The sequence below is a fragment of the Schistocerca serialis genome, chromosome 9 (genome assembly GCF_023864345.2).
Source record: "Schistocerca serialis cubense isolate TAMUIC-IGC-003099 chromosome 9, iqSchSeri2.2, whole genome shotgun sequence".
Lineage (NCBI taxonomy): Eukaryota > Metazoa > Arthropoda > Insecta > Orthoptera > Acrididae > Schistocerca > Schistocerca serialis.
The window spans coordinates 222,523,272-222,538,324 of NC_064646.1; the positions used below are offsets into that span (position 1 = coordinate 222,523,272).

The 15,053-nt window shown below is 42.2% G+C and overlaps 1 protein-coding gene across 1 annotated transcript in view; it reads left to right on the forward strand.

Moving 5' to 3' along the window:
- Positions 1-15,053, forward strand: part of LOC126419240 (uncharacterized) — a 150,078-nt gene that overhangs the window by 42,723 nt on the left and 92,302 nt on the right. The window lies entirely within an intron of this gene.

Sequence of the window (15,053 nt, forward strand, 5' to 3'; positions counted from 1 at the left end):
GGATGCATCTATCCTTGGGGATTACGTCCACCACTATATGCAGTTCGTTTTTGCTCGGTAGGATAATGGCTCGAAGCGCAACAGGATAAGTTTAGCGTACTCCCCTGGTCCGTAAACTCGCAGGAGTTACACAAAATCGAGAATCTGTGGGACCAACCTGATCGAGCTGTTCGCGCCATGGATCCACAACCGAGAAACCTAGCGCTGCTGGCCACGGCGCTGGAGCGGACGTGGCTCCACACCCCTACCGGTACCTTCCAGAACTTCAGTGGTCTCTTCCTGCACGCCTCGCAGTGGTCCGTGGTGTGCAAGGTGATTATTCCGGCTTTTGAGAGGTGGTCACATTAATGTGACTGGGCAGTGTAGTGTTCCCCTTGTAACCTCCCAACAATAAAATGTAATAAATATATCATTCACATTTAGTGTAACCTCTCCACAGATTAAAAATAATATTTATAATAACCTCCCAACATTAAAAAATATAATATATAATTCACTGAGACTAACCTCCTAATTAATGAATGTGACTCATAGATAACCTATCAATAATTGACTGTGAATTTAAACTGGTAAATTTTGGACGTCAGCAGTGCTGTGTCATGGCCCTGAAAGATCATTCTGAATAAATTGAAATTCTTACCTCAATGAAGTCGCCGCATAACGCGTATATATCTGCTCCTATAATAAATTTTACTGGCACAGCCTTGTGCAATGCTGGCCGATAGATTTGTCATGTATAAAAAGAAACAAGTGATTTTTCTTTACAATAATCGGGATGACCATGGATTGGAGTAATTAGTAAGTTCTTTACATTGAGATGAATGATTATCAAAAGTTAATTTTTTATAAGAAAGATTACTATTAAGAGATTTTTGAAAACATTTGCATGGGGCTTGACATAAAAATAGTACATATGCGTGAGGCTGCTTTTAGCTTATATTATATCGCTCAGGCTCCGCCATCGCTCCCCATGACCGGCCCAGCCAGCACGATACACCAGACTGCAAGCAACTACTTACTCCTACTGTCACATAGTTTCTACTGCTGACAATACTGCTCTGTGGTCTGAGATTCTCTCATAGGTTACATATCGCAGGCAGCGCGTGAGCAATCCATCGAAACTGCATCTGCTCGAGTGCACTAGCAACAAATTCCTTTATCATGGACCTCTTACACCTTCCATTAAGAAATCACAGTTCATTTGAAGGGAAATCTTGATAGTAGTAACTGCTCACCTTATACCATTCCATTTTCTCCTCTTCGTCAATTTTTTGACACTAGTGCAATTACGTCTGTTATAATCGTTGCTATTTTGTGTGTGTGTGTGTGTGTGTGTGTGTGTGTGTGTGTGTGCGTGCGTGCTTGCGTGTGCGTGCGTGTTTGGAGTTTACGGGCACTCAACGTCGAGGTTATCAGCGCTCGTTGTTGCTGTTCTTGTCGCTGTTATTGCTGTGGTCTTCAGTCAAAATAACAACACAAAATTCTGATCGGTTTCTTCTGTGTAATGAACGCTTGATGACTTAGGGAAATTTCCCTGCCAGCCGGGGTGGCCGAGCGTTCTAGGCGCTACAGTCTAGAATCGCGCGACCGCTACGGTCCCAGGTTCGAATCCTGCCTCGGGCATCGATGTGTGTGATGTCCTTAGTTTAGTTAGGTGTAAGTAGTTCTAAGTTCTAGGGGACTGATGACCTCAGAAGTTGAGTCCCATAGTGCTCAGAGCCATTTGAACCATTTTTTTGAAATTTCCCTAAAACGAGTAACCTAACTAGAAACCTACAAACATGTCTGCTTCCTGATTTCTTCATTCTAAAATCTATTCAATAGTTGTATTTACTATAGGTAAGCATAGTCGTCTATGACGTAGTTATTATGTTTTTTCGACTGTCAGCGAATACCGTACACAATCGGACACTGCTATAGTACTTGACACTACAGTGTTCGTCTGCTCTTGTTTGTGCACAGCAATAAGGTTTCACCTCTGCTGTTATCACAGGAAGTTAAGATCTCACTGTATCATTGAGACACGGTTTCCTTCTTTCAAAACAACGAAATAAATTCCCAACTGTCGTACTAGAACAGCCACTGTCGGACTGTGTCTTGTTCGCAACTGTCGCCTTCACATTCTTACCATTCCTGCTGGCGCAATCCCCCAAAATATTTTCAGTGTGAAATCCAATATCTCAATGAATTCCATTAATTTTCTAATGATTCTGTTATTGTGGAGATTTCTCTTTCGAAACTATTGAAGTCTTGACTTCGCTTACACTTGCAACACTGTACCTGCTGTTACAGATTTTAACCGTAGACTAAACTGAGTGCGAGAGATGTATTTACTTGAACAGAATTTACTGTGTAAAAAGGATGCTGAAGAAATCTCCACCTTGAGATGATAAATTTAGCGTTACCTCATCATGCAATGCGTCAGGCAGAAAAAGTGGCCGGAAAGAAGTCATTCTTTATTGCAGTCACGGTAATCTGAGAAGCTGAACAGACATCCTTACCTCACAATCTGTTGCACCCTATTTGTGATTCCGATAAGTGCGCTATTCGAACTAAAGAGAAGGTTACCTGCTTACCTGAGGTACTATGAAAAGGAGCGCCAACATTCTGTTGCAGAACGGCAGATGGATTGGTTGCGTGCAGTGTGAAAGTTGTGGTATTCGAACTGCTGAATCCTGTTTCCGTAACCTTAGGCGGGTATTCCGTGTTGGCGTGAGTCACACGCGACGGACGGCGAAAGTGAGCCCCATCTGTGTGTGCTGCAAAGGCGAGGACGTGAGAACGGCAGTATCTGATCCGGCACAGCTTAAGGGTGTGCATAAATCTGTCAAGTGAGAACCACGGTCAGAGTTGCTACTTTCCGTAGAGTTCGTCGTATTCAAAGGAAATAGGAAAAACAATGTTACTCTGAATCACTAATATTCAATGAGAAACGTCGTTCTTCCGCAGTGCGTCAGACGGCCGAAATCTAGTTCGTCGTTTCCAGTGCGAATTCTACTGATCTCTACAATCATGACGACAAAGCACACTCGACCAAAGCTCAGTGTATTTCAAATGGTTCAAATGGCTCTGAGCACCATGGGACTAAACATCTGAGGTCATCAGTCCCCTAGAACTTATAAGTACTTAAACCTAACTAACCTACGGACATCACACACATCCATGCCCGAGGCAGGATTCGAACCTGCGACCGTAGCGGTCGCGCGCTTCCAGACTGTAGCGCCTAGAACCGCTCGGCCACAGCGGCCGGCTCAGTATATTTCCCTGCAGAGGAATAACAGTTCATTACTGGACACAGTCAGAATTATCATTACGTAGAGGAAATGCTTAAGTTCAGATTAGAGGACTTTGATCCAACCAGTGATAGCCAGTAGGCGGCGTGAGAGTTACCGCGTTTGGATGGGAGAACACACTGAAATCAGCCACCCTGATGTTGAGATTCATGGGAACTCGCCAACAACAAGCATCCTGATGGTGTGAGACTGCATCCTGATGCTGAGGGGCTGACAGAACTCAACCCAGAACAACAGAAAGCTACGTAAAGTGAAAAGTAGCTTATTTGCCACACTTTTAATCTCTAAACGTGAATGTTTTATTATGCATTCAAACTTGCAAAACTAAATTAAATTTTCAACAATAATATCTACATTTTAGAACAAAAGAAGGATACATTTTTATCGAAAATGCAATCCACAATCAAATGAGTCGGTTCCTAATTACAAAAATCGGAAAATTTGAATTTTGTCGATTACATTGGTTCGGATAAACCATAAGTATTTTTCGGTTTATAATCCGATCTGCCATAAAAAGTTGGATTTTCGTTTAGAAATAAGAAGTTGACCCCCATGGGGCAGAGAGATTAGGGGTGACCAGTTTTGGCCCAGACAGATGTCCCCATTGAAAATAATTACTTCTTATCTCGAACTTTTTTTTTCGTACCTTGCGAATTTTTGAGATATTTAGTTGTTCCAAGCTGAAACAGACATGGATGTGAGAACTGGAGTGGTTCACGATTTCCACAATTCCCTCGTCTTTAAACTAAAAGATTTCAGAAAAATATCTTTTTGTATCCCGCCTGGAAGGTGGCGCGTGGGTGTGCTCCTGAAAACTGAAAGGTTGGCCGAATGACGAAAGCGAGTAGGAGCAGGAAAAGGTGAAAATCTCTCGGTACTCCAGTGTGAATTATAGATGTTTACTATAGGCAAAAACAAGTTAATAAATGGTTACTTAACTTTGCCATGATGAGCAAAGCCTTAGACCCGTCGTAAGTAGTGCATAGTCTCCATAGCAAGCCAACACCCTCTGGGGTTGTAGCGACGTTTCCAGGCCGTCTGCTCTTGATGATATGGGCTGAATCTGCAGCGGCGCTCGTAGACCTGAACAGCGCCTGCTAGAGGGCGCTGTCGTCGGTGTCGGTGTCGTAATGTCAACCTGTGAACTTGCACCTACGCCGTGGCATCGTTGCTATCGATACCACATATCCAGTCCAGTACAAGAGACGGTGCGGGTAGGGACACCTGGATCTCATATTCTGTCAAAGAAATATCTATCCAGAACGGCCGAATATCAGTGAGCCAATGTAGAGACGGTCTATCAAGCTGAAAAGTATAGTGCAATAGTAATTCTCCCTGCAAGCGAAGATCGTACTGTAGCTATGGCTGCAGTAATCATAAATGAACGTACTACCCTGTCTACCGAAGTCAACATCAAACATTCAACTGTGGATTAGAATTAATGTTTTCTCAGTGATAAATGGGGTTTCAGATCCTAATAAGCGAATATTGCTCGGTATTGTATTCCTGTGTACAGATACTTCCGTATTGAAAGCAGAGTGGATTTTTCGAAACGGTTCAAATGTCTCTGAGCACTATGCGACTCAACTTCTGAGGTCATCAGTCGCCTAGAACTTAGAACTAATTAAACCTAACGACAACACACACATCCATACCCTAGGCAGGATTCGAACCTGCGACCGTAGCGGTCACGCGGTTCCAGACTGAAGCGCCTTTAACCGCACGGCCACACCGGCCGGCGATTTTTCGAAATCCAAGCAACGCAGGGCGCTGGTGGAAGACAAGCGTTGAAGTTCGAGTAGCAGTCTGGTAAATATTTCATCCTGCCACAGATGCTTAGAAACCATCATTTTGCACAACACGTGGCTGGTAACGTACGAGAAACAGTCGTATTTGCCTTTCGTTACTATATTTTCAGAATAATTCACATTCGTTTCTGCAGCTCAGTAGTACCGTGTACCATTTGAGTCTTGCTCCAAATACACTTTCAAACGAAGGAAGAAGAAGAAAAACGCACCACGAAGGAGTTGTCCGATTGAGGCAGAAATCGTTGGATGTGCTGTACATTTAGAAACAACTAAATGATTACAACTCCAGTAGAAAAAGCTTCACAAATTAAGCAATGACGCGTTGATCCATCTGTGACGATCAGTCGGATGCTGCTAAGAAATGAAATGGCACCCTAGACCATAAATCCCTGGCGACAGCCGGCAGCGGTGGCCGAGTGGTTCTAGGCACTTCAGTCCGGAACCCCGCGACTGCTACGGTCGCAGGTTCGAATCCTGCCTCGGGCATGGTTGTGTGTGATGTCCTTAGGTTAGTTAGGTTTAAGTAGCTCTAAGTTCTAGGGGACTGATGACTTCAGATGTTAAGTCCTATAGTGCTCGGACCCATTTGAACCATTTGAACCCTGGCGACAGTCAGTTTGATATCCGACCACTATCCTGTGCGTCTCTGGACAGTTCTTCGCTGGTCATCGGAACTTATTTCGAAGCTGGACTCATCACTGAAGACAGTTATACTACAGTCATTGCGATACCACACAGAAGATGTCCCTGGAGACGCTCCGACTTCGGAGAGGCATCAACCTGATTGTCGCCCGCCTTATGGTCCAACACCCAGGAGTGACAGTCGATGGTGCCATTTGGTTTCATAGCAGGATCCCTTTGGTTGTCATCTGCGGCACCAGTACAGCATAGCGGTACTTCGGCGATGTTCTACGACCCGTTTTGTTACTCTTAGTGCCAGTCATCCTGGGCTCACGTTTCAGCAAGATAATGCCCGCCCGCACATGGCGAGAGTTTCTTCTGCTTGTTTTCGTGCTTGCAAACCCTACCTTGGCCAGCAAGATAACTGGATCTTTCTCCAATTGAAAACGTTTCGAACATCAACGAGCTCGGGATTTTGACGATAAAACACGCCAATTGGACAGAATTTGGCACGATACCACTCAGGATGACATCCAGCAACTCTGTAAAATAATGTCGCTCCGAATAACTGCTTGCATAAGGGTCAGAGGTGGACCAACGGGTTACTGACTTGCTCAGTCTGTGAAGCTCTTTATCTTAAATAAATCGTCCAAATTTTCTGAAATGGTAATCATATGTTTGTCTGTACATATGAATCAGATCTACTGATTTCCGTCCCATTCGATTAATTCCTTCGTGGTGCGTCACTTCTTTTGTTTTTGTGTCTGTTAGTAATCCCCTCCAAATAGCTGCAAATGGCAGCAGGCGGTTTTGTGAACTCCGCCGTTGATGGGACTCACGAAAGTGAAGGCTTTTGTAGGAGCCAGTCAGCTTATACAATCATCGGAATAAGATGTGTCGACGCCGAGATGTAATAGAATGGCAGAACTGAGCTATCGTGTTTGGACGAGCCCACGATCACATCGTGGGTAAAGTTGTGCGATATGTTGGTGCCTCAGAGCACATTGTCCAATGTGTCTACAAACAGTATATAGTATTCCAGCAGTCTAACAAGGCGTATGAACAGTGGCCGTAAAAACATCCTAATAGGGGCCGGAGGCGCATGCCACGTCTTATCAGTGACGATCGGTTCAAACAGGACAGGAAGTTCTGCTGTTAGAGAATGCAGGAGCACCTCAACCAGTTTACGAGCGAACAATGAGAAGCGAACAGTATTAAATAGACGTTTGGCGTCGAATACTTCGCAAAAGGCCATAGCTGATAGCAGGATTTAGAGTTGCGGTACTTCAGTGGGCAAATTAATGCAGAAACTGGGCACTTTTCAAATGATACAAGACGTCGAGTGCACGGACGTCCGAATGAGATGTTCAACCCACAGTGTATGTAGAGTGAAGTTGTAAGGTTATTACCGTATTTTTTGGTATTCAATTAAAGTGATGTCAGCCCTCTTTTCGTTCGATGTGTCATACATCGTATTTGTACACTGGATATTTACCGAACAGAATTCCTCAACAGTCAATATGCTACGTCGCAGAGGTTCTGAGTACAATAACTGTGAACTTTGGTTGTCGGGTATTGGATATGCTGCTGAGTGGTCTGGAAATAGCTAGCAGAGCACAGAGCTGCAACTGCGGAGGTAGTTGCTTTTTGGAAATATGATTTGGTAAAGACTGATTTGAGAAGTGTGAATATTTTCAGGTAACGTTGCCGCGTTGCTTTTTCGCGTAGTTTGAGAAAGACAAACACATAGCAATTTTCTCTTTATTCGTTACGTCAGTTAGTTTGATTGTACCAACGTGATTAAACAAAATTAACTGCTCACATGGCTTGCGCTCAGAGTTATAATTCTAAAACTCCTTTGTCATTTCAGTAACATATTATATGGCAGAGTAACATTTTTTAATAAGAAGTGATTTCAGTAAATATGGTTGTAATTGTTAAGGAATTAGAGTTTCACAGTACAGTTTTTTTAATGTTAGCCTCTTTCAATAATCTAATAAGTCGATTTTCGGTAATTTCCAAGAATGATTGCTTATTGAAGTCGCGGTGCCAAATGATACATATCGAACGTGCGATCGTAAATCGATCATGCGACTCTGGTGGCAAGCGTTATGATCAATTATTTGTGATCGTCATTTTTATCTGTTTTCCGTCGTTCCCTTGGTTGCTCTAAATTACCTCCGCGAATTATTTGTGAGTTGCCAGGGAAACCCAGACGATTTATATCGGTAATGTGTGGGATGTCTGGTGTTCTTGACGTTCCGTCGGCGAATTCCCTGACATGGAAAAATCTAATTCCATGCTTATCCTTCATAGAAAATTGTTCGACTTTTTGTCGCAAATATGGAGTTCTACCGGACGACGAAAGGAGGGATGCATAGACTGTGGTAGTGAGAGGTGTGTAAAACTTCGTAAGAACAGTTTCGATGCTGAAATACCGTTACAATTTCATTGTTGACAGTGTGGAAAACGAATGAGTATTAGGAAGAATAGATGGTTCGACTCTTCCAAATCATCCATCCAGACCAGCGTAATGACCTTTCACATGACGATAAAACCGACGACGAGTAAGGTAAGTCGTCTCCTTTGTAATTACAAATATTTTTGTAACGCTCTTATTTTGTCGTTGCTGTAGTGACCACCCTAAACATAACGTCAGCCACCAGAGTCGCATGATCGATTTACGATCGCACATTCGATGTGTATCGTTTGAACCCCGCGACTTCGATAGGCAATCATTCTTGAAAATTACCAGATTTTCTACCACCGTTTCACATGAAAATTTGGTTTTGTAATTGCGTGTCGCCCCATTGCAGTTAGCGGAGTTGCTCAAAAGTAAAGTGTTATGTGCTTGACATAGCTGCTTTTCCTTGCATTGTGCTGGGCAAGGTTTCTTTTCTTTAGTCGGTTTGCTGCTACACTGCATTTTTATTTTCATCACTCTCGAGCAGTACACAGTTTACGTTGCCACAAAGTAAGTCATCAAAATTCGTTAGGGCCAATTTAAAATCAATCAGGTAAAAGTAAGATAATTCACAGTTAAGATTTGGATTTCAAAACTGTTTTCAGGTTCAGTTTAGGTAAAGCTCAGATCAGATTTTATTTCTTACGCAGACAGTCTTATTATTACGTTGCAATGTTACGCTTGCCTGTGTGTCAGGTAATGCGTGGAATCTTACTCAGTTTGCGTGAACTAATGTACATCGCATTGTAATAGAAGCACTTTAGACATTTTTTCTTTCAAATTCAATTTTTAATTTTAAGTAAAATTTATATTCTTTTGGTTTTGTGTGTTGAAACTACGACTCACTTACTGCGACGTCACGCGTTTTAGCATTGTTCACTCCACTGCACGATACAGTAATTCACATGACAGTTTCTTTAGTACACAGATTTAAGTTTCCTGATTATTTTCCCTAACAGTTAATTATAATGCGGCTATATAGTTTCCGATTTACTGTATTTGGCGACTCACTTATCAGACAGCGTTTTCATAAGCGCACCACTTCCATTGTTCAAGTTCACTGTCAACGTAGACACACAGGAAAGTTAAAGAATAGGAACCAGTTTAGTTTACAACAACGACATATTAGAACACCGTAAAACATAACATATGTAATAAAATGCAACACCTACAGTCGTACTTACGATGTTATTTATTATGTGGCTACCAGTTTCGGTGCTTCAGTGCACCATCCTCAGGCCTTAACTGACGCTGAGGGGGTTAACACCGTCCGTATACACGATTCCATAGATTCATAGCTTCTATGAACTGATTTTCATAGACTCCCTACCGGCCGCGGTGGTCTCGCGGTTCTAGGCGCGCAGTCCGGAACCGCGCGACTGCTACGGTCGCAGGTTCGAATCCTGCCTCGGGTATGGATGGGTGTGATGTCCTTAGGTTAGTTAGGTTTAAGTAGTTCTGAGTTCTAGGGGACTGATGACCACAGCTGTTAAGTCCCATAGTGCTCAGAGCCAACTAAACCAACTCATAGACTCCCTAGAACAACGAGGTTGTGTCTGCAACCATCAGCTACCTATTTTATTAACTACCAGCTCAAGTTTACAGACTTTATCAACTACAAAGTCAAGTTGGTAGGTGCTGGTCGGAGACACAACATCGTTGTTGCAGGTAGTCTATAAAAACCAGTTCAGATGTTGGCCATTGATGAAACGTATAATCGATTGGAGTTAACCCCGTCACCGTCAGTTAAGACCTGACGATGGTGCCCTGAAGCACCGAAACTGGTAGCCACATAATAAATAACATCGTAAGAACAATTGTAGGTGTTCCAATTTATTACATAAGTAAACGGCCAACTCCGTCAAATCTCCAATCAGAAGGATCGACACCGTAAAACATAGCGGTTACATAGCTCAGACGGGAGGTGGTTTGTAGTGTTTTGGGAGTGTTTTTCATACTACAGTTTGGGCCCACTCGTTCATGTCACCGTGAACATGAGCCAGTACGTTGATTTCATCATTCTCGGTGACCAACTATCGCCCTTTCTTCGACATCTTCACGATTTTGCTGTGTATATTCCCATCTTCCAAGATGATGACAGCTATCTTCAGAGGGTTGTACGCCTACGTGCCTAGTCTGACGAACACTCAGGTATACTATCGTCACAATTCTTTTTACTCGGTTTTGTTACACAACCTGTTTTAAGCCAGTGTAGGATTTGTTTGGGAGAGCAAAAACTCCCATTCCGAAATACTGCTTGCGTCACCTCTGCACGAAAGATCAAGGGACACCCTTTGAAAGACCTGGTTTCTAAATTGGCGCCTCTGTCACTGTGTGGTGCCGGCGCAACGCTTTCTTATCAAGCGTTCCCAACGCTTTCTTATCAAGCATTCTTAACACAATTTTTTTCTAGTAGACTAGAAAAATGAAGAACAAAACAGAAGGCATCTCATTACAGAAAACGAATTACATTTATTCCATTTTCATCATTTTTATGTCGAAACTGCTGTGTTTAGTGGTTTTCGATTTAATTGCAATCCCTTGAGATCCTCAAAATTTCATGTTCAGGCACACAGAGCATGGGTATAGCAACAAATCTAAATTCACTCTCTTGGATGCTCTGCACTGCAGTTCTTGTTTACATCATCAACGAAAGCCGTATCGCCAACTGTGAAACATGATTGACGTTTTCAGACGACCAGCGGTAATTTTCATCGTCCGCTGTGGAAGAAATCACTAGACGCGCTCTGAGGCTCCAAGAGCCAATTCCATCACTGGATATTACTTAAAAATGTCTGACTCTCAGTTAAGAATAGTTGCCACGTACACTATTTCAATCTAACAAAAAGTTTCATTACAGCACAAACGCCACTTCAGGGGGTAAGATAATTATTTATAAACTTATGAAATTTTTTCGCACATTAAAATTCTGTAACTGGTAGCTATTCTTAACTGAGAGACAAAGACTTTTAAATCAGATCTTATCATGTAACTGGCTCTCGGAGTCTCAAAATGCGTGATATGAATAAGATGCAATACAAAATATTCTTTACCTGCAACTCTGAGTTCTTGTTAAACATAACCGTATCTTTATCGCATGAACGTGGCATATAGCTTCAGTATTCTAATATTTTAGTGAAGTGGCTTTCTACAGCCGTCATATACTTAAAGACCTGCCTTTTTAACCAGCAGCTGTATAAATAAAACATTCATTCATTTTCTACCGGTTTTGATCACTCACTCGATCATCGCTGGAAGAAAAGGCAAATGCATTACGTGGAAACGCAATTCATGTTTCTCTTTCGCAACATCTAAGAGAAAGATGAATTGCTTTTCCATCTAATGCATTTGCCTTTTCTTCCAGTGTTGATGGCCTGAGTGACCGATACCGGTGGAGAATAGAGGTATAAGTAATACCTAGCTTCGTCTAATTATTACCTTTTCCAGAGGTACTGGCATAGAAAATTCCTCTATGAGCTCAGATGGCTGAAACAATGTGTATTTTCTATAACAGAAATTGTTTCTTTGAATGACTCGTAACTATCGATCTTTATTCTAATCTTGTTCCCAATATTTTCATCAAACACTTATGTTTGGCTTTTCTCTGTAACGTATACTATTTGCAAAATGTATTCATAAGGAAAAGTGTGTGCAATGAACTTTCCAATTAAAACTTTATCCTGTTTCGAAAACTTCACTTAAGAATTTCATTTCACTTCGCGGGAAGAGGTCATGAGTGCATATTTGGAACCGCAGGATTTGTAGTGTTCACGAACTTGCGGCGTTGACATGTTGAGTGAATGCCTTTTTTTCCCTTGCTAATTAGAGCAAACGATAATTTGAAGACAGTCAATCAGTTCGTAACTTAATGCTTATTCCCATCTAATTACATCTACATCTACATATATACTCCGCTAGCCACCAAGCGGTGTATCGCAGAGGGCACAATTCGCGCCAAAGTCATGTTCCCCACCCCTCTCTGTTCCACTCGCGGATCGCGCGAGGGAAAAACGACTGTGTGAACGCCTCAGTACGAGCTTTAATTTCCCTTATCTTTGGATGGTGATCATTGCGCGATTTGAAAGTTGGTGGTAATAATATATGATCTACATCCTCGGCGAAGATCGGATTTCGGAATTTAGTGAGCAGCCCCTTCCGGTTAGCGCGCCGTCTATCTGCAAGCGTGTCCCACTTCAAACTTTCAATGAGATTTGTAACGCTATCGCGATGGCTAAATGTACCAGTCACGAATCTTGCCGCACTTCTTTGGACCTTCTCAATGTCTTGAATCAGACCCAACTGGTAAGGGTCCCATTTAGACGAACAATACTGTAAAACTTGTCTGCCGTTTGTGCACCGACGATAAATATGGAATCGTTATTGGAGGATTATTATATTAGCCAGAGAATCCTTCTAGGAGCGGTTTCTCCTCTTCTGCAGTAAGTCTTTGGTAACTGTTTGCGCAGCCAGTGCACTTACGTAACGCAGTTCGGAGGGCTCCGCGTTGCACTAATCGCTGCTGATGTCTTGACGACTGGTTGCACTTTCGTCCGTAAATAAGTAGCGACTAACATGAAACGGTTAGAATTTCTGTCTTTTAAACAAGCTCTAACACCGTTCGTTCTCGAGGTCGTTGACGCACACTTGTGCAGCGACTTCCGATACGGATGTAGCCCATTGGGATCTTGATAGCTTAAGGAATTCAGGTCGCCACTGTATGAGGTATGAGAGAAACAAATCGAGACTGATGCTGCAAATTTCTGTACTTAGCTGAATATGTTGAAGTAATAGAGGTCACGTTCGAAGCAAGACATATTTGAATCCACGCGCGTCTGTATTCACTCTTTTCATTACTCGAACATTTCGTTGCCCTAGAGGTCTCGTCGTTTTTCCCTTCATTGCAGACGATATTATCATAGCGCATATCTGCTTTTTCTAAAGCTGTCAGCGCCAAATCAAGTGAGCGGTTGAGATGTTCAAGGACTGGGGAGTTTCTACTTGCCAAAAACAGGTGCACTGAGAAAGTACTGTGGAGTTTCTACTTGCCAAAACTAGGTGCATTGATAAAATGCTATGCGTGGGCGCATTGAGCTGAATCCATTGGTATTTACACAACTGAGGAAGTTTCTATCTTACTTATTACAGAAATTTGTCCCAAATCTAAATCATAACTTTTTATTGCATATAATCTCCACCTGTTATGCAAAACTTTTTTTCATGTAGACCCAAACATATTTCAGCACATTTGTGCTATCATCAGTGGGTTTTCTACATTCAAATCTTAATTTTACATTATAGGGTTATGCAGGACCCTCCGCACATTAACAAGTACTGGTAGTTTGTAATTTGCAAGTTTAGCTTTGCCAAATCATTTTTCGTCTGCGTTCCCACGAGTTATTGAGAACCACACACAAATACTACATATATTTTGCTGAAATTCATTTGTAAACATCACTTTTTGCTTTGCCAAAACACAATGTAAAAGTTGTTATTGCGTGTCCAGTCAATTTACTTACTGTTTGACGACTGGACCCCCATTCTACCGTAATGTCGCCCTGGGTGTCGAAGGATACGGTAAGCCTTGTCTTACACGAAGACTTGCGCATGGATTTTTCACTCGCACTAAAGATTGGACTTCCACAGTATTTCTTCCTCCATTCGTCTTCGCTCATAATCACATCCGTTAATCATCCAACAGAAATCGCACAACAGAGTCAAACTGTTCGCTGGCCAAACATGGGGCCTGCACTCCTCCGCTATTTCCCACACCTACAAAACCTTGATTGGAATGTTACGTGCTCTACAAAAGGCCTTTCACTCCCTTCAAATCCTCGATCGCCACTATCGCCGCCTTGCCTTCCGCATACGTTTATCTTCATCCACATGGTTCCTTCACCATCTCATCACATTCCCGCCTCTTCTCACTCCCCTACACTACCCGCGAACTCGACTCTAAAGCCAATCATGGCACGCTGGCGCTCCTATACCAACACATTCCACCAAAACTAGACTTACACGCACTCCACATCCTCTCCCAAAGAAACTTCAATCGACCGTCTCTCTCAGACAATGAAATCCGCCGCGACCTTGAACCTCCTATCACCCATAACTCTTCCTCACCTATCTCACCCCATGTCAAGGCTCCTCCTTCCTTTTTTATCTTTCCTGCCGCTTCCCTCTTCATACTGTGACCCTACTCACACCCGCGTCTCCTGCTCCCTTTCTGTCTTTCCACCAACCATCCGACCTACCCTTACCTCAATAGTTACAACCCGATGGTGCCCCACGTCTATACCCACACACTACAACCCTGCGTAACACCTTATGTTTCCCTCATTCAAGTATTTCCCCTCAACGTAGGCCGTTCAGCTTTGAATGCAGCTGCAGTAGTTCCTTTTATGATCGACATCTGTCTGCAACGTCTTTTAAATAGAGTTTCAATATTTTATTATATCTTTTAATTTCTACGCCTAAATTATAAACTAATAAATGCAATAGTTTATTTTTTGTAGATAGCATCAATGAAATTATTTTATATTAATATTAAAAACATATTATGTGAATATTTCACCCTTTGATAATGGATAACATATCATCATAAGTGATGCCACAAGTGTACAATTGTTTAAGATATTTATTGTAGCAGTATCAGCTGCAATTAGTCATATTAGATAACTAGTTTCAATCACTTGATGATCATCTTCAGATCTAAAAATGAGGTAAAATAAAACGTTAACAACCGTTTAAATACATAACGTAGACTGAAAATATTTAAAATTTAAAATCCTTAAAACTGTTTAAGTAGGTAGCGTAGATTGAATCAATTGCATTACATCTTAAAGACAACTTCTTTGTCACACGTTAATA